We start from the raw sequence: 20,368 nt of genomic DNA on the forward strand, positions 1-20,368 counted from the left end.
ACAAATTGTCTGTAGTCTTGTTCCAATAAAACATCGGTCGCGATCAAGCTGAGGGCCATCTTGCTCGCATCTCCCTCTTGCTGAAACTGCCTTCCCTTGAACGTTTCTAAAACCTATTGGATCTTCACCTCCTTCCTCGGTCCCTAATATCTTAGGTGAATTTCTGAAACAGAATAATTAATCCAAGTGTGAAGCATGGATTATTAAGTAAATTAACATATATACATTAAAGCATTACAGTTGACCCAAAATAATACAGAATGAATGTCACGACCCGGAACTCCCATCGGGCTCGTGACAACCGCCGCGACGTCCCGATAAGCACTCATTACCCCGAATGCTGATCGAAACCCCGCAAGGCTTAGCATCAACTTTCGCATCTCCCCGGTGAGCGACAGTTATTAAATCTCGCATTTCAAGAAATCATAAGTTGTTTCCAACTCAAAACAATAAAAATATTATTTTCTAGCTCACTGGGGCATTTTCGTCATTTTTTTTTGAAATTTCGAAACCCGAAAAAATGTAATATGTAAGTGGAAACACATATTTCATGATTTAAATTAAATTTTGAAGTTTAAAACATTCGTTTAAAGTAAAATTATAGCTATTTGAATATAATAAAAACATTAAATAAAATATTCTATTTTCTTAAAACACAATATTTTCAAAGTCTTCCTAAAATAACTTTTGTAGCGTAAGAGTAAAATAAATTTATTCATATAGTAATAAAGATAATTAAAGTATGAAATTTCGTTTACAGTGACACGTGGGCCCCCAACTAACCAAGAAGGTGTAGAGCTACGAACCCTTACTTCCTATGATGCAACTCCGAGATTAATTCTCGTCTTAATCAACTATCAACAAACTGTCCTGAGCCTGAAAAATGGATAGGAAGAGGGGTGAGATTAAATAATCCCAGTGAGTAAACAATTACCATCAAAAGCATCTAAAGCCGAGTAGATGGAGGCAATATAAAAACGTTATATCTCAATAATGTTCATAACACAAAATTCGTTTCAATCTATACCAAATAATTTCTTTTCATCAAAATTTCCCCGACTTATGAATTTTTTTAAACTTGGCCCCTGCCAATATCATTCTCGCGGGTACCTTCGTCAAGGTATCCTACTGAGACCGCCAAGGCTGTTCAATGACCCATACCCATAAACATGTTTTCACATCTGACACACAGCCGTTCCTTGGCGTTGGCTGAGTCTCACTCTCACGTGGTGGCCCGAACGTGAGGTGCACTCAAATCATACCTCAGGAGATACTTCACCCAACATCTCCCCCCGGAGGTAAGTATATAATTGAGTTACCGTGCCCCTCTCATAGGCAGTCCACGGAAACCCCCACCACTACAGTAACCGTTTAATATACCACCAGACCCATAAAAATTCCAGTAGCATAATATGACGAATAAAATGTAATCCAGTCTACCGAGACCAATCCAAAATTGTTCATATATTTCATGCCAACCCCAAAAATTTAGCCATCATGCTACCATAGTGTCATAAGCCCCAATTTCAATAACATATAAAATCAAAAATTTCAACACAGTCTCCATATACTCAATTTTCCCAAAACAATATTTGATTTCAAAACCAATATAAATCTCATTTTTATTAAAAAAACATTTTAATTGGAAAACATAATATTTTATAATTTAAATTCACCATTCAATAAAAGCATCAAACAAGTATAATTACTCTAGATATTTAAGATGATAAATTGTCCACTCACAGTTCTAGGAGTCGATGTACTCCTAATCCCAGTCTTCAAGCACAATTTTGGTACTTTTACCAGTGTAATTTGCTCACCACCTATCCACAATGTACAATACATAATTCGCCACATCAATGCTTGACCATTATAAAATCAATTCAGGCTCGATATGTATACATGATATGACATGCAACTTATCCGACTACCGCTTAAATGCGGTGCTAACCTAATTCGACCTATTACCCGATTAAATTACTAACGCGTCCAATTTAATCTCAAATTAATTTTTTTCAATTTCTATACCTCAATTGCACCCAAATTGACTTAATGTCCCTCAGTGTGGTGCAAATTATCAGTCTCGATAGCAAATTACGAAAATACCCCTAATGGGTAAAAATTCGTATTTTTGCTCCGAAAATTCCCATTATTTTTCTAGACTCATAATTCATCATTATTCATCATAATTCCTCAAATAAACATCAAGATCATCAGCCAATATTCCCCTAGAAAATTCGGCCAATAATGGTAATGGAGGAAAATAAATTCTTTTCTTGTTGTTTTGTTCCTAAATATGCTAAACTAACTTAAAACACTAACATAACTTAAAATCAAATTAATCTAACAAGTTTCTCTCTCCTAACCCATTTTTTCAGAATTGAATTCATCCTCAAATCACATGATTCAACCATGGAAAATGATGGGAAATGCATGGGAAAGGTAAAGCACAAGTCAAAACCAAGAAATTTTACCTTTGGTCACTTGTTTCCTTGAATTTTCACCAATTTTTCCTTAAATTTCTCCCCCTAGGTTTTTGTTTTTCTTTTCCCCTTTGTTTTCTTGCTATGGCCGGCCATAATGAAGAGAAAATGGTGGTGTGGGCTGATTTTTATAGTTAAATAATATAATAATCTAAACTTGCCACATGTCACTACATTATTGGTCCATTTTTTAAATTCTTATCTTTCAAGCTTTAAATCTCCACCACACATTATTCCTTAAAATATCCATAACTTAGATAAAATTCTCAAACTTATCCAAAGTCTTGGTGAAGTAATTTTTGATATTTACACTTTTGCCCCCGTAAAAATCAAAAATTACATTTTTGCCCCAAAAACTGAAAAATTGCCCATAGACATATTTTTTTATCCCTTATACTCATATCATTCCCCAATTTGTCAAATGTGATCTAAATTCTCTCAAAATCTCAAATTTTGTCCGCAGATGGAAAAATTACAATTTTACCCCTATGTAGTGAAAATTTCAATTTGACTCCGAATTGATCTTCGAACTCCTAATTACCATTTTGAGTCATCCCTGAACTGTGAAACTCTTAATTTCACCTTAAAAATCCTATTTGAACTAGTTCGAGGCTTAATCGACTTAATGATACCATTAGGGGCAATATCGTCTTTTAACGATTTCTCAAACTTCCTAAATATACAAACATTCTATCGAGCATGTGAATGATATTATAATTATTTTACAAAGCAGGGTTTGACAATGAACCCATGCAGATAAATTTCATGCAGTTATGACACTCGTGCAATTTCCTACAACAATAGCCACACAATGCCTAATCAATTAGTCATGCAATTACTAACATTAAATCACGTAATTCTAAGAACAACTAATCGAATCACGCGCACATTAACTGATAACATAGAAACCAGTCACGCAATGAGCTATCAATCAGTCAAGCTAAGTTGAACCTTTTTTCAATCACGCAACCCCAACATGACCCCATGCCAAAATCCACTCATGCAAAAGGTGCCAACCATCTAAGCACGCCCTCACTCACGCAATATCCAAACTGTCAAACCCTATTCTATAAAATAATTACGATGTCATTTACATGCTCTGTCACGACCCGGAACTCCCATCGAGCCCGTGACAACCGCCGCGACGTCTCAATTTACATTCATTACCCGAAATGTCAACCGAGACCCCGCAAGGCTTTAATATCAGCTTCTCATTTCCCCTGTGGGTAACTGTTTCCAAATACCACATTTTAAAAGATTTTAAACTGTTTCCAACTTAAACAAATGAAATATTAATTTCCGTCTCACAGGGGTATTTTTTGTCATTTATCCCAAAAATCTCAAAAATCATCTAAAAATATAGTATGTAAGTGGAAAACACATATTTCTTAATCAAAAATAATTTTGGATGTCTAAAACATTCGTTTAAAATGGAATTATGACTGTTATAATAAAATAAAAATATTCAATAAAATATTCAATTTTCACATAAAACGATATTTTAAGAACACTGCATAAATAATTTTTTATAGCGTAAAAGCAAAATAAATTCTTACATACCGTAATACAGATAACCAAAGTATAGAATTTAATTTACAGTGACACGTGGGCCCACGAATGATCAAAAGTATCAAAAGAAATGAACCTACAGTCTTTGGATGTGGCAAGTTCAACTGTAATCCTTGCCGATATCAGTTATCTACAATCTATTCTGAACCTGAAATGGGTGGAAATGAGGGTGGTGAGATTATAAAATCCCAGTGAGTAAACAAACATCACTCAAAATATCTAAAGTCGAGTAAAATGAGACTATTAAAACATTTCATCAAACTGTAATTTATCATCTTTCAACTTATTTCAACCAAATGAAATCAATTTATTTAAAGCAAGTAATCAGTATGGCTTATGAATTTCTTAAAAAACTTGGCTCATGCCAAAAATTATTATCATACTCAGTTATTTGGGATACCTTGGCCGAGGGCTATCCCAACTGAGTCCGCCAAGGCTATTAGAAAGTCATGTTTTTATTTTGAAAACATAGCCATTCCTTGACGTTGGCCGAGTTCCCCTTCACGTGGTGGTTTGGCGTGAAGTGAACTCTAAAAGTTATACCTCAGGAGTTACCCTACTCGCCTCTCCAACCGAGGTAAAAATATAACAGGATTCCGTGCCCCTCTAATAGGCTAGTCCACAGAATCCAGCCCACTGCAGCAGGTCAAACCCACCATACAATAAAATTTTGACAGCATGACAGGGCTAATATATTACTACCCAGCCTGCAAGGGTAAAATAAAGAAATTCATATAATTCATAAAAACACAGCCCAGCCAGTCATTCCAATACAATAACATAAGCCATTAATTCAATTTTAAATTTACAACATATCAGTGGTCTCCAATTACTCTATTTTCAAAATCGTTATTTCGTTTCAAGACAATTTATAAAATATTTTCATTTAAACTCATTTTGTTTACAAAACATAAAAATTTACCATTTGAACTCATTTTCATAAAATTCACCAAAACCGAATAAAAACATACTTTAGATAATTAAAATGATGGTAAGGTTACTCACCGTGTCTAGAGTGAGGATTTTCGAAATACTCAGACTATTGGTCCTCGGGTGCAATTCCCTTGCCTTTATCAGAGGACTCACCACCTTGACATAGTACAAAATCGAGAAATTCACCACATTGGTACTAAATTGAAATTAAACTAATTTAGACTACTAATGCTTGATATGGAATGCAAAAATGTCTAAATTTTTGCCTAAATGCGGTGTTAGCCTATTTCGGTCTTTTACCCGATAAATTGATATACGCGTCCGTTTAAACTCCAAATTAATTTTTTTCAGTTTCTACACCTCAATTGCACCCAAATTGACTTAATGTCCCTCAGTGTGGTGCAAATTATCAGTCCCGATAACAAATTACGAAAATACCCCTAGTGGGTAAAAATTTGTATTTTTGCTCCGAAAATATCCATTATTTTTCTAGGCTCATAATTCATCATTATTCATCATAATTCCTCAAATAACCATCAAGATCAGCAGCCAATATTCCCCTAGAAAATTCAGCATAATGGGTTTCAATGGGAGAAAATTATATTTCTAGCTTATTTTTGCTATATTTCAATATAACTTAACTAAAATCACTTAATTCAATTAAAATCAACCAAAAATCAAGCTCAAAACTCATCCATGGAGGTTTGGCCAGCATGGGTGTCCATACCCACTTTCTAATTTTGCATGGAAATGAGAAAAAAATGCATGGGTAGTGAAAATCACAAGGAAAATCAATGAAATTTACCTTTTTAATGCTTGATTTCTTGATTTCTCTTGATTTTCTCCAAATTTTTCAGGTAGGATTCTTGTTTTTTTTTTTTTTTCCCTTTTCTCCCCTGGTTTGGACAGCTGAAGAAGATGAGAATTCCGGAATTTTCACCTTTTTAAAGGCTAAAATAATATAATATTATTTTATTCATTTTTTTAATGTTTTATTAATTCCTTAAATTCTAGCCATCCATTTATTTCCAAATTTTCACCATACACTTGTCCCACATATCCATAGCTTAGGTAAAATTCTCAGACTTATCCAAAGTCTTGGTGGAGTAATTTTTGAAATTTACACTTTTACCCCCGTAAAAGTCAAAAATTACATTTTTGCCCCAAAAATTGAAAAATTGCCCATAGACATATTTTTCATCCCTTATACTCATACCATTCTCCAATTTGTCAAATTTGATCTAAATTCTCTCAAAATCTCAAATTTTGTCCGCGAGTGGCAAAATTACGATTTTGCCCCTACACTCTAGAAATCACTGGAATTAAACTTTTTCACTGCCAAACCCTCAAATTATACTCCAATACTCAAATCATACTCCAATAAGTCAAATGGGGCTAAAAAAATTCTTTTCTAAAAATTCCCATTGTGTCCTTGGGTGGCAAATGACCATTTTGCCCCTGGACAGTAAAAATTCTAGTTTGACTTCAAATTGATCCTCGAACTCCAAATCACCATATTAAACCATTCTGGAACTTTAATATTCTTAATTTCATTTTAAATTCTCTATTTGATCTAGTTCGAGACTTAAATTAACTTAATTGTACCATTTGGTACATTGTCGTCTTTTAACGATTTTTCTTTCAGGGCTTTCCAAGTATGCAAGCATATTGTCAATCATATGAATGACATGGAAAGTATTTTATAAGGTCGGGCTTGACATGCTCAATAGAATGTTTGCATGTTTAGGAAGTTCGAGGAATCGTTAAAAGATGATATTGCCCCTAATGGTACCATTAAGTTGATTAAGCCTCGAACTAGTTCAAATAGGAATTTTGAGGTGAAATTAAGAGTTTCACAGTTTAGGGATGACTCAAAATGGTAATTCGGAGTTCGAGGATCAATTCGGAGTCAAACCGGAATTTTCACTATCTAGGGGCAAAATGGTCATTTGCCACTTAGGGACAAAATGGAAATTTTTAGAAAAAAAAATTTTTTGGCCCCATTTAACTTATTGGAGTATGATTTGAGTATTAGAGTATAATTTGAGGGTTTGGCAGTGAAAAAGTTTAATTTCGGTGATTTTTGGAGTGTAAGGGCAAAATCTTAATTTTTCCACCCGCGAACAAAATTTGAGATTTTGAGAGAATTTAGATCCCATTTGACAAATTGGACAATGGTATGAGTATAAGGGATGAAAAATATGTCAATGGGCAATTTTTCAGTTTTTGGGGCAAAAATGTAATTTTTGACTTTACGGGGGAAAAAGTGTAAATTTCAAAAATTACTCCACCAAGACTTTGGATAAGTCTGAGAATTTTATCTAAGCTATGGATATGTGGGACAAGTGTATGGTGAAAATTTGGAAACAAATGGATGGCTAGAATTTAAGAAATTAATAAAACAAAAAAAATGAATAAAATAATATTATATTATTTTAGCCTTTAAAAAATGTCAAATTTCCAGAATTCTCATCTTCTTCAAGCTGTCCAAACCAGGAGAAAAAAGGGGTAAAAGAAATAAGAACCCTAGCTGAAAAATTTGGGGAAAATCAAGAGAAATCAAGAAATCAAGCATTAAAAAGGTAAATTTCATTGATTTTCCTTGTGATTTTCACTACCCATGCATTTTTTTTCTCATTTCCATGCAAAATTAGAAAGTGGGTATGGACACCCATGCTGGCCAAACCTCCATGGATGAGTTTTGAGCTTGAGTTTTGGTTGATTTTAATTGAATTAAGTGATTTTAGTTAGGTTATATTGAAAATATAGCAAAAATAAGCTAGAGAAATAATTTTGTCCCATTGAAACCCATTATGCTAAATTTTCTAGGGGAATATTGGCTACTGATCTTGATGTTTATTTGAGGAATTATGATGAATAATGATGAATTATGAGCCTAGAAAAATAATGGGAATTTTCGGAGTAAAAATATGAATTTTTACCCACTAGGGGTGTTTTCGTAATTTGCTATCGACACTGATAATTTGCACCACACTGAGGGATTTTAAGTCAATTTGGGTGCAATTGAGGTATAGAAACTGAAAAAAATTAATTTGGAGTTTAAACGGACGCGTATATCGATTTATCGGATAAAAGACCGAAATAGGCTAACATCTCGTTTAGGCAAAATTTAGACATTTTGCACTTCATATCATGCATTAGTAGTATAAATTAGTTTATTTTGGTTTAGTACCAAAGTAGTAAACCTCTTAATTGTACAATTTGTCAAAGTGGCGAATCCTCTAGCAAGGGCAAAGAAATCACACTTGAGGAGTAATAGTTGGAGTACCCGAATTTAGTTTTCGAAAATTGTGAGTAAACTTATTATCGTCTTAATTATCTAGAGTAGTTTTATAAAATTGTGTGATTTTATGGAAAATGGGTTTAAATGGTAAATTGCTATGTTTTAAGAGAAATTGTGATTTTATAAAATGATTTTACAAATTTTCTGGAAAATCGAATACTGGTTTTGAAAATAAAGTAATTGGAGACTGTCTACTTATATTGTAAATTTATGGTTTTAAATTAAATGGCTTATGACAATAAATGAGCATGAATGGCTGAACTGATTTTGGTGTTAGAATTATTTGTACTATGTATTTAGCCTTGAGAGGCTAGGTTGCGATAAATTGTCATGTCATGCAGAAAAAAATTTTATAAATCAGTGAGAGTGAGACTCAGCCAACGCCAAGGAACGGCTATGTTTCAAAATAAAAATATGATTTATGCGAAATATGAATTTTAACAGCCTTGGCGGACTCGGTTGGATACCCTTGGTCCAAGTGTCCCCAAGTACAGGATTTGGCATGAGCCAAGTTTTGAGTAATTCACGAGCCATATTGATTATTTGGTTGAAATGAATATTCGTGATGTGAAAAATTTGCTGAAGTTAATTATTTTTAATTGTCTCCATTTACTCGCCTTTAGATAGTTTAGATGGTGTCTGTTTACTCACTGGGATTTTATAATCTCACCACCCTCAATTCCCCACATTTCAGGCTCGAGATAGCCGGTAGATAGCCAATTGCATCAAGGTCTTCAATTAGCCTTGCATTGTCAAAATTATAGGTCCACAAACTCACATCTTATTGGTTAGTTGGGGGCCTACGTGTCATTGTAAAAGTAATTTTATACTTTAGTTATTTGATTTAAAATATGTATGAACATATTTAGCTTTTACACCATGTTTTTGGCGAGTTTCGGTATTATCAAAGAAAAATGACAAAAATGCCCCTGTGAGCCAGAAAATAATATTTTATTATTTTGATTTGGAAACGACTTATGATTTCTTGAAATGTAAGATTTAATAACTGTCGCTCACCGAGGAGATGCGAAAGCTGATGCTAAGCTTTGTGGGGTTTCGATCGGCATTCGGGGTAATGAGTGCCTATCGAGACGTCGCGAAGGTTGTCACGGGCCCGATGGGAGTTTCGAGTCGTGACACAAACCCTCAACCGAATTCCTAACACCTACATATCAACCAGTCATGCATGGTCGGTCACCTTTCCACCCGTAAACACCAACAATACCACCTTCATGTTTATATTCAAAAATTTCAAACAACAAAAATATCAATATGAACGTGCAATATGTATAGGTTTATGCTCAAAAACCTTAACCCTAAACATGAACAATAACCATTCTGTCAAAAACCTCCACATGGTTGAAAATAAAATAAAAAAATTCATAAAAAAATATTATACCTTTCTCACCATAATGTCAACTTCCTCACACTACTCAATATGTGAACTACCTTTGTGCTAATAATAACCACTCCAAAAGGCTCCTACCACTGCCAAAATGCTCAGAAGTTGTGCTATCGAGGAATGCTTTTGCAAACTTACTTCTGAGGATATGTACGATCTCTCGATGAAACCGAAGAGTTGTGGTCCACATAAAGGACACACTTGACCCGTTAATAGGTTTTGGGTTGAGGCGCGGAGCCTAGTGAATGGGTCGGTTTCATTAAGGATAATTTTGTCTAATTTTTTTTTCTCTTGGTTAAAAACAGTTAAAATTATAAGGAGGATCATTCTCAAAAATGCCTTATACCTAAGGCCCATTTAAGAAAAGGACTCTAAAAACAAAGTCTGAAAAAGCATAACTTTAATTAAACTTAATAGAATTATGATCATCATCACCCATACAATGAATGGACAACAATTCTTTCTTGCTCCCTTAGAACACCCTATTTGACCAAAAGATCAACTTCACCGTTAGGACTTCTAAGCATATATCTGAACTTCACATTATTAATTTGAATTTTAAACTTTTCAATTGCTAAAATATGAAACCTAAACTTCTCATTTTTAATGGGATCTTCAAGAAATTTTGGCTCAATTTCTGGACTATTTTTTGAACCTAGAAGCATGATTTTGTTATATTCCTAAGCTTTATTGAACCTTATTGCTATAAGATTAAGTACAAATTATATAAATTATAATTTATAGATATAACTAAATTGAAATTTTTTAAATATAAATTGATTAATTATTTTAAAGATAAGTTTAGAACTTTGCACATTATTGCATCAGGAAAACGTCATATCGTATTTGTTGACTCATGATGTGCCTATGAAAAGCAACGAGTGAAACACAATCCTTTCATTTTATTAAAATCTTACCATGTGATAATATGCGGCCTTTGATTTATTTTCCAAACTTTGATTTATTCAACATTATTACCTTTTTTTTAATTTACTCTTCTGTTAAACCTTTAAATTCTGTGGTACGAGTATGATTTTCATATATTAACTTTTCAGAAATGATAAAAATTTAAATATGTAGTTATTCGAGCAAGACATATTTCAATTATGGTGTGGCAGCGATTTCAAAAAAAAAATTATGGTGTGGCAGCTTAAGGGAATAATTTTATTTTAAATACATGTTTAGATGTTTGCCTAGTGTATTATAGTCAATTATTTTCAATATAATGTTTTAATTTGTTTGAAATTTTTGTTATTATAATCTTTTATTACATGACTGATATTTATTAATCTATTAACATGTTTTATAATTAGGTTTATCTTTTATGCATTGTCATATATGAATTCTATACATTATAAGTGAATTAAATTATATCACCTCATTTATAAACAAATTCAAAATTGAAAAATCTCAAAAACAAATATTTAAAATTTTAAAAATATTTATTTTGAAAATTTTTTAAACTTTTATCTTTTTACATTTATAAAATAAAACTTTATAATTAAATGATAATCCGAAGACCAGTAAGAATTCTTGTTTCATGTGTAACTTTTTTGGAACGAGAGGTTGAAGTATAAATTGAAGGATTGGAGTGGGACAAAAGAAACGGAAAAAGACAAAGAAAATTTGGTCCAACATTATTTGATGTGATGGGTTGATGGATACATGAATAGAAAGAAATTGTTCCAATCACTATCAAGCATTAATTAGGCACACATTGATCATGAGTCTCATGACTTTAGTAAGTGAACAAGGGTATATGAATGTGATATTTGTGCTATCGCATGTTATGGATAAAAGATTTAAGTTATCCTGATTTTATTATTTATTTATCTGCTTTTGAAGATTAAAAGATAGAAATAAAGGTAGAATATCTTAATTTGTTAAATTTTAGTTAAAATTTTAAACAAATTTATTAATTTTTGAAATGAATATTTTATCTCAAAAATGAAAATACTATTAACAATTAAAAAAATAAAATATTTTTTATCAATTTTAAAAATTATTATTATATTTTAAAAAAATTAAAAAAAAAGCACCAATCTCCCAAGGAAGAGGAGCATCGATTGGTGCTCCCCTCCTAGGGGAGCTTCATAGCTTCCCATTTGAGGAGGTTTTTTCTTTTATAATTTATAAAAAAAATTAAAAATTTAATAAAATTATATAATAATAATTTTAAAAATTAATCAAAGATAAAATTATCATTTTTCCCCTGTCACATCATCAAATTGATAAAAACATTAATGATTGACTAATAGTTGGGTTTGAGTGTCCAGTGAAAAATTTTTTTTTAGGATGAAGTATCTATTTTGAAAACTAATAGACCTCTGTACAATTTCGATCAAAACTTAAGGGTTTAGGGTATTTTACCCTAAAAGAAAATATATATTAGATATTGAAATCAATAAATTTTTTAGAATTATGCATGTAATATACATATATATATATATATATATAATTCTTTTTAATGATAAAATACATGATTTTAATTTTATTTAGATTAATTAATTAAGTTATAATTTGTGTTACATTTTAAGTATTCATACATTTTGATTTAATTATTATATTGTTGTTGACCTTGTGCTTTTGTTTTTGTTTCATAAAATTTTTTAGAAAATTAATATGTAAGTAACCTGTAAAGCCCGACCTTATAAAATACTATTCATGACATACATGTGATGATAGCATGATTGCATGCTAGGAGAGTCTCGAAAAATTTACAAAAGTCGGTATTGTACCTAGAGGTACAACAAAGTTTATTTAATCCTCGAACTAGATCAAATAGAAATTTTAAGGTGAGATTAAGAGTTTCACAGTTCATGGATGACTTAAAATGGTAATTTGGAGTTTGAGGATCAATTTGGAGTCAAATCGAAATTTTCACTAACCAAGGGAAAAATGGTCATTTGCCACTTGGGGACAAAATGAGAATTTTAGAAAAGATTTTTTTGATCCCATTTGACTTATTGCAGTATAATTTGACTTATTGGAGTATGATTTGAGGTTTATAAGTGAAAAATTTTAATTTCGATATAATTTGGAGTAAAAGGGTAAAATGGTAATTTTGCCACCTCAGGGGCAAAATTGTAATTTTCCACCACCAGGATATTTTTTCAGCACATGGTCTTCCTTTATCTTCATCTTTGACCCTTGACTAATCATGTGGTGGAGATAAAATGTTTAAATTTTTAAAATTTTAAAAACGGACCAATGACATGATGCCACGTGTCATGCCTTTATTAATTTATTATTTTCCTTTTTAAAAGGCACAAAAATCAGCTCATCTTCCACCCCATGGCCGGCCAAACCAGCAAGAAGAGAGAGAAAACAAAAACAAAACCCTAGAGAGAGAAAATCAAAGAAAAAGTGTGAATTTTCAAGGAAATTAAGTGAAAAAGGTGAGATTTTTTTTTATTAAGCTTGAGTTTTCTTATCCCCAAGCATTTCTCTTTATTTTCCATGATTAAATTACATGTTTTCATGATGAATTCAACTCTGAAAAAATGGGTAAGGAGAGAGAAAGTTGTTGGATTTATTTGATTTTAATTTATGTTAGTGTTTTTAGTTAGTTTAGCATATTTAGAAACAAAACAACAAGAAAAGAATTTATTTTCTCCCCCAACCATTAATGGCTGAATTTACCATGTAGTGAGTGAGGATGAGTTTGATTTTATTCTAGGAGAATTGGTTAAGGAATAATGAATTATGAGCCTAGAAAAATAATGGAAATTTTCGGAGCAAAAATATGAATTTTTACCCACTAGGGGTATTTTCGTAATTTACTATCGAGACTGATAATTTGCACCACATTGAGGGACATTAAGTTAATTTGGGTGCAATTGAGGTTTAGAAACTGAAAAGAATTAAATTGGAGTTTAAACGGACGCGTTAGGAATTTAATCGGGTGATAAGACGAATTAGGCCAATACTGAGTTTAGATAGTTACCAGTGCATTTTTGCATTCCATATCATGCATTGGTAGTCGAAATTAGTTTAATTTTGATTTAGTACCAACTTGGTGAAATTCTCGATTTTGTACTGTGTTAAGGTGGTGAGTCCTCCGATAAAGGTAAGAAAATTGCATCCGAGGACCAGTAAACAAAGTGCTTCAAAAGTCTGCATTCTAGACATTGTGAGTAAACTTACTGTCATTTTAATTATCTAGGGTGGTTTTTAGATGCTTTCATGAATTCTATGGAAAAAGGAATTTAAAAAGATAAATTTTCATGTTTTATGAATAAATGTGTTTCAATGAAATTAATTTATAAATTATTTTGAAATTAATAGTGATTTTGAAAAATAGAGTACACGAAGACTGTTAATTGTGGCAGTTTGATTGTTTAAATTAACTGGCTTATGATAAATCGAGCATGATTGGCTAGTTGGTAATTGTATTGAAATGCGAATTATTTGGTTGCCTTGAAAAAGTGCGAATTACAAAATTGTCATATCATGTTATTGAATTTTATTATATGGTGGATTATATATTAATTAATCACTGCAGTAGGGGGTTTCTGTGGACCAGCCTTTAGAGGGGCACGGTAAACCCCATTATATTCTTACCTCGAACGGAGAGGCGCGTAGGGTATCTCCTGGGGTAAAGTTTAGGGTTCACTTCACACTAAACCACCACGTGAGGGGGAACTTAGCCAACGCCAAAGAACGGCTATGTTTTCAAAACAAAAACATGATTTATGTGAAATGTGAATTTTAATAGCCTTGGCGGTCTCGGTAGGATGCCTCGGCCAAGGTGTCCCTGAGAATGGATTTATGGCACAAGCCTAGATTTTTATGAGATTCATAAGCCTCTTTACGTGTTTTGAACAAAATGTGTTCTAATGCTATAACCCAGTTTATGATGATTTACTTTATTGTCTCCATGTACTCAACTCTAGATGTTTATGATGGTGTCTGTTTACTCATTGGGATTTTATAATCTCACCACCCTCATTTCCACCCATTTCAGGTTCAGTATTATCACGACCTGGAACTCCCCATCAAGCCCGTGACAACCGCCGCGAAGCCTCCACAAACATTCTTCACCCCGAATGTCGATCGAAACCTCGCAAGGCTCTCGTTTCAGCTTTCGCACTTCCCCGGTGAGCAATAGTTATCAAATAATCAAAATAAGAAGGATTACAAATCATTTCCAAATCATAACATAACATATTGTTTTTTTTTTTGGCTCACAGGGGTATTTTCTTCATTGTTTTTCGAAAATCTCAAAACTTGCTAAAAATGTAGTAGGTAAGCAGAAAATATATATTTAATGATTTAAAAACAAATTAAGTATCTAAAACGTTCATTTGAAGTGAAAATTTGACCATTTGAATATAATAAAAATATTCAATAAAATAAACTATTTTCTTATAAAATAATTTTCATAAAACTATCGGTACATAATTCTTATAGCGTAAAAGTTAATTATATTCATATATACTATAAAGCAAATAACCAAAGCATAAAATTTCTTTTACAGTGACACGTGGGCCCACATCTATCCAAAATGCATCAGAAGCTGGAAACATACAGCTTTTACCGATTCGAGTCCAAATGAAAGTCCTTGTCAAAGTCAGCTAACTATGAAATTCCCCGAGCCTGAAATGTGAGGAAATGAGGGTGGTGAGATTATAAAATCCTAGTGAGTAAATAGATACCATCTAAACTATCTAAAGTCGAGTAAATGGAGACAATTAAAATAAATCATCATATTGTAATTTCATTACCTTTCAACTCATTTCAACCAAATAAAATCAATCCATAAAAATCGAGTAATCAACTTGGCTTATGAATTTCTTAAAACTTTGGCTCGTGCCAAAACTCATACTCAGTGATACCTTGCGCAGGGCATCTAACTGAGTCCGCCAAGGCTGTTAAAATTTTGTATACACTTAAAATATATTTTAGTTTGAGAAAAATATAGCCGTTCCTTGGCGCTGGCTCAGTTCCCCTTCACGTGGTGGTTTGGCGTGAAGTGAACCCTAAGCTTTACCCTAAGAGATACCCTACGCGCCTCTCCGTTCGAGGTAATAATATAATGGAGTTTACCGTGCCCCTCTAATAGGCTGGTCTACGGAACCCCCTCTGCAGTAAATAATTAATATATAATCCACCAATCAATAAAATTTATTCTAGCATGACATGGCAATTTATCGCAACCTAGCCTCTCAAGGCTGAATACACAGTATAAATAATTCTAACACCAAAATTAGTTTAGCCATTCATGCTCATTTATTATCATAAGCCATTCAATTCAAAACCATAAATTTGCAACACAAACTAGCAGTCTCCAATTACTCTATTTTCAAAACCAATATTCGATTTTTCAGAAAATTTATAAAATCATTTTATAAAATTACAATTTCTCTTAAAACATAGCAATTTGCCATTTAAACCCATTTTTCATAAAATCACACAATTGTATAAAACTACTCTAGATAATTAAGACTATAATAAGTTCACTCACAGTATTAGGAGTAGAAATACTCCTATCTTCCGCCCTCGGGTGCAATCTCTTACCCGAAACAATTGACTCACCACCTATCCATAATCTATGACACAAAATTCAATAAATTGTGTCAATTTATCATAAATTATTTCAGGCTCTTATCCATGCGTATGCACTAGATAGGATTTGAAATGTTTAGACAATCGCTTAATTGCAATGTCCAACCTAACTCGCCTATACACGGTGTAAAGTCTTAAAATCCCCAATTCGACTCCAATTCCATCCATTTCAATTTTAATTATCCAATTATATCCACAATACCTCAATGACTGTGAATTTGGTCCAATTTATCAGTTCGGACTATAAATTACGCTTTTACCCCTAGTGGGTAAAAATTTCAATTTATTGCACCGAAAATTTCCATTTAATTTCCAACCTCATAATTCATCATTTTTGTAAAGCCCGACCTTATAAAATACTATTCATGACATACATGTGATGATAGCATGATTGCATGCTAGGAGAGTCCCGAAAAATTTACAAAAGTGGGTATTGTACCTAGAGGTACAACAAAGTTTATTTAATCCTCGAACTAGATCAAATAGGAATTTTAAGGTGAGATTAAGAGTTTCATAGTTCATGGATGACTTAAAATGGTAATTTGAAGTTTGAGGATAAATTTGGAGTCAAATCGAAATTTTCACTAACTAGGGGCAAAATGGTCATTTGCCACTTGAGGATAAAATGGGAATTTTAGAAAAGAATTTTTGGCCCCATTTGACTTATTGGAGTATAATTTGACTTATTGGAGTATGATTTGAGGTTTAGAAGTGAAAAATTTTAATTTCTGTATAATTTGGAGTATAGGGGTAAAATGGTAATTTTGCCACCTCAGGGGCAAAATTGTAATTTTCCACCACCAGAATATTTTTTCCAGCACATGGTCTTCCTTTGTCTTCATCTTTGACCCTTGACTAAACATGTGGTGGAGATAAAATGTTTAAATTTTTAAAATTTTAAAAACGGGCCAATGACATGATGCCATGTGTCATGCCTTTATTAATTTATTATTTTCCTTTTTAAAAGGCACAAAATCAGCCCATCTTCCACCCCATGGCCGGCCAAACCAGCAAGAAGAGAGAGAAAACAAAAACAAAACCCTAGAAAGAGAAAATCAAAGAAAAAGTGTGAATTTTCAAGGAAATTAAGTGAAAAAGGTGAGATTTTTTCTATTAAGCTTGAGTTTTCTTATTCCCAAGCATTTTTCTTTATTTTCCATGATTAAATTACATGTTTTCATGATGAATTCAATTCTGAAAAAAATGGGTTAGGAGAGAGAAAGTTGTTGGATTTATTTGATTTTAATTTATGTTAGTGTTTTTAGTTAGTTTAGCATATTTAGAAACAAAACAACAAGAAAAGAATTTATTTTCTCCCCCAACCATTAATGGCTGAATTTACCATGTAGTGAGTGAGGATGAGTTTGATTTTATTCTAGGAGAATTGGTTAAGGAATAATGAATTATGAGCCTAGAAAAATATTGGGAATTTTCGGAGCAAAAATATGAATTTTTATCCACTAGGGGTATTTTCATAATTTGCTGTTGGGACTGATAATTTGCACCACACTGAGGGACATTAAGTTAATTTGGGTGCAATTGAGGTATAGAAACTGAAAAGAATTAAATTGGAGTTTAAACGGACCCGTTAGGAATTTAATCGGGTGATAAGACGAATTAGGCCAATACCGGGTTTAGATAGTTACCAGTGCATTTTTGCATTCCATATCATGCATTGGTAGTCTAAATTAGTTTAATTTTGATTTAGTACCAACTTGGTGAAACTCTTGATTTTGTACTGTGTCAAGGTGGTGAGTCCTCCGATAAAGGCAAGGAAATTGCATCCGAGGACCAGTAGACAGAGTGCTTCGAAAGTTTGCATTCTAGACATTGTGAGTAAACTTACTGTCATTTTAATTATCTAGGGTGGTTTTTATATGCTTTCATGAATTCTATGGAAAAAGGAATTTAAAAAGATAAATTTTCATGTTTTATGAATAAATGAGTTTCAATGAAATTAAATTATAAATTGTTTTGAAATTAATAGTGATTTTGAAAAATAGAGTACACGGAGACTATTAATTGTGGCAATTTAATTGTTTAAATTAACTGGCTTATGATAAATCGAGCATGATTGGCTAATTGGCAATTGTATTGAAATGCGAATTGTTTGGTTACCTTGAAAAACTACGAATTACAAAATTGCCATATCATGTTATTGAGTTTTATTATATGGTGGATTATATATTAATTAATCACTGCAGTAGGGGGTTTCTGTGGACCAGCCTTTTAGAGGGGCACGGTAAACCCCATTATATTCTTACCTCGAACGGAGAGGCGCGTAGGGTATCTCCTGGGGTAAAGTTTAGGGTTCACTTCACGCTAAACCACCACGTGAGGGGGAACTCAGCCAACGCCACGGAACGGCTATGTTTTCAAAACAAAAACATGATTTATATGAAATGTGAATTTTAATAGCCTTGGCGGTCTCGGTAGGATGCCTCGGCCAAGGTGTTCCCGAGAATAGATTTATGGCACAAGCCTAGATTTTTATGATATTCATAAGCCTTTTTACGTATTTTGAACGAGATGTATTCTAATTGTATAACCCAGTTTATGACGATTTACTTTATTGTCTCCATGTACTCAACTCTAGATGTTTATGATGATGTCTGTTTACTCATTGGGATTTTATAATCTCACCACCCTCATTTCCACCCATTTCAGGTTCAGTATAGACTGTAGATAGCTGATCTCATCGAGGACTACAGTGGGATCTGCATTTTCCAAACCGTAGGTTCACAGTCCTCTTTACTTTTGTTTATTCGGGGGCACTCTTGTTATTGTAAATTAAATTAAATATTTTGGCTTACTGTATTTAAGTATGTATAAATTTATTTAGCATTTACGCTATAAAAATTATTCACGTATAACTCTATAAATATTGTTTTATAAGAAAATATAATATTTTTCTTAATATTTCTTTTATTTTCTTATTATATTCAAATAACCGTAATTTCGTTGTAAATGAAGATTTTAGACTTTTAAACTCATTTTGAATATGAATTATGTGTTTTGTACTTGTATATTACGTTTTAGCCAGTTTCGAAATTTTTGAGAAAAAAATAACCAAAATACCCCTGTGTGGTGAAAATTTTATTTTGATTGTTTTTGATCTAAAATAGTATATATTCTCTAAAAACTCGATATTTAACAATGATTGCTCACAGGAAAGGAAAGAAACTGATATGTAAGCCTTGCGGGGTTTCGGTTGGCATTCCGGATAATAAGTGTCAATCGGGACATCGCGGCGATTGTCATGGGCCTGAGGGAGGTTCCGGGTCGTGACAATTTTTCCACCCAATTCTCTTAAAATAAAGTCAACCTCATCCTCACATACCATTGGCTAGATTCGGCCTAGAGAAATTCATGGAGAAGATAAATATTTTTCTTATTGTTTTGCTCATAAACATGCTAAACTAACACTAAACACTAACATAGCTCAAAATCAAATTAATCTAACAACTTTCTCTCTCCTAACGCATTTTTCAGAATTGAATTCATCCTCAAATCACATGATTCAACCATGGAAAATGATGGAAAATGCATGGGAAAGGTAAAGCACAAGACAAATTTAAGAAATGTTACCTTTTTTTCACTTGATTTTTGAATTTCCACCTATTTTTCCTTTAAATTTCTTGGCTAGGGTTTTATTTTCTCCTTTCTCTCTCTTGTTTCTTGCTTGGCCTAATGTTGAAGAAGAAGAATGGGTTATGGGCTGATTTTCTTATGCCTTTTCTATTAGTTTAATGAAATAATAATATTTTATTCATATTTTGAATATTTTATTAATTCATTTTTTTTTCTAGCCATCCACTTGTCCTACTTTTTCCACCATGCATTCCGTTTGACTTATCCAAGTCTTAAGTGAAATTTTCAGATTTTTCCAAAGTTTTGGTGGAGTAAATTTTTCAAAATTACACTTTTGCCCCCGAACTTTTCAAAAATTACATTTTTACCCCAAAAATTGAAAATTTGCCATAATGCATAATTTTCACTCTTCATACTCATTTCACACTCCAAATAATTAAATTTGATCAAAATTCTTTCAAAAATTAAATTTTCGATTCCGGATGGTAAAATTACCATTTTACCCTTTTACTCCAAATT

The 20,368-nt window shown here is 32.4% G+C and overlaps 2 long non-coding RNA genes across 2 annotated transcripts; one reads left to right on the top strand and one right to left on the bottom strand.

The window, feature by feature from the left end:
• Positions 1 to 648: 648 nt before the first annotated feature.
• On the bottom strand, positions 649 to 2,779 carry LOC148763510 (uncharacterized). Its single transcript, XR_016025543.1, has 3 exons — positions 2,475 to 2,779; positions 1,744 to 1,823; positions 649 to 876 (listed from the first exon to the last, which is right to left on the bottom strand). It is a non-coding gene; the product is annotated as an uncharacterized LOC148763510 (long non-coding RNA).
• Positions 2,780 to 17,231: 14,452 nt separating this feature from the next.
• LOC148763511 (uncharacterized) lies at positions 17,232 to 19,122 on the top strand. The gene is made up of 3 exons (XR_016025450.1): positions 17,232 to 17,356; positions 18,007 to 18,090; positions 18,926 to 19,122. It is a non-coding gene; the product is annotated as an uncharacterized LOC148763511 (long non-coding RNA).
• The last annotated feature ends 1,246 nt before the right edge of the window (positions 19,123 to 20,368 follow it).

The sequence above is a fragment of the Theobroma cacao genome, chromosome 3 (genome assembly GCF_053813885.1).
Source record: "Theobroma cacao isolate CCN51 chromosome 3, ASM5381388v1, whole genome shotgun sequence".
Classification (NCBI taxonomy): domain Eukaryota; kingdom Viridiplantae; phylum Streptophyta; class Magnoliopsida; order Malvales; family Malvaceae; genus Theobroma; species Theobroma cacao.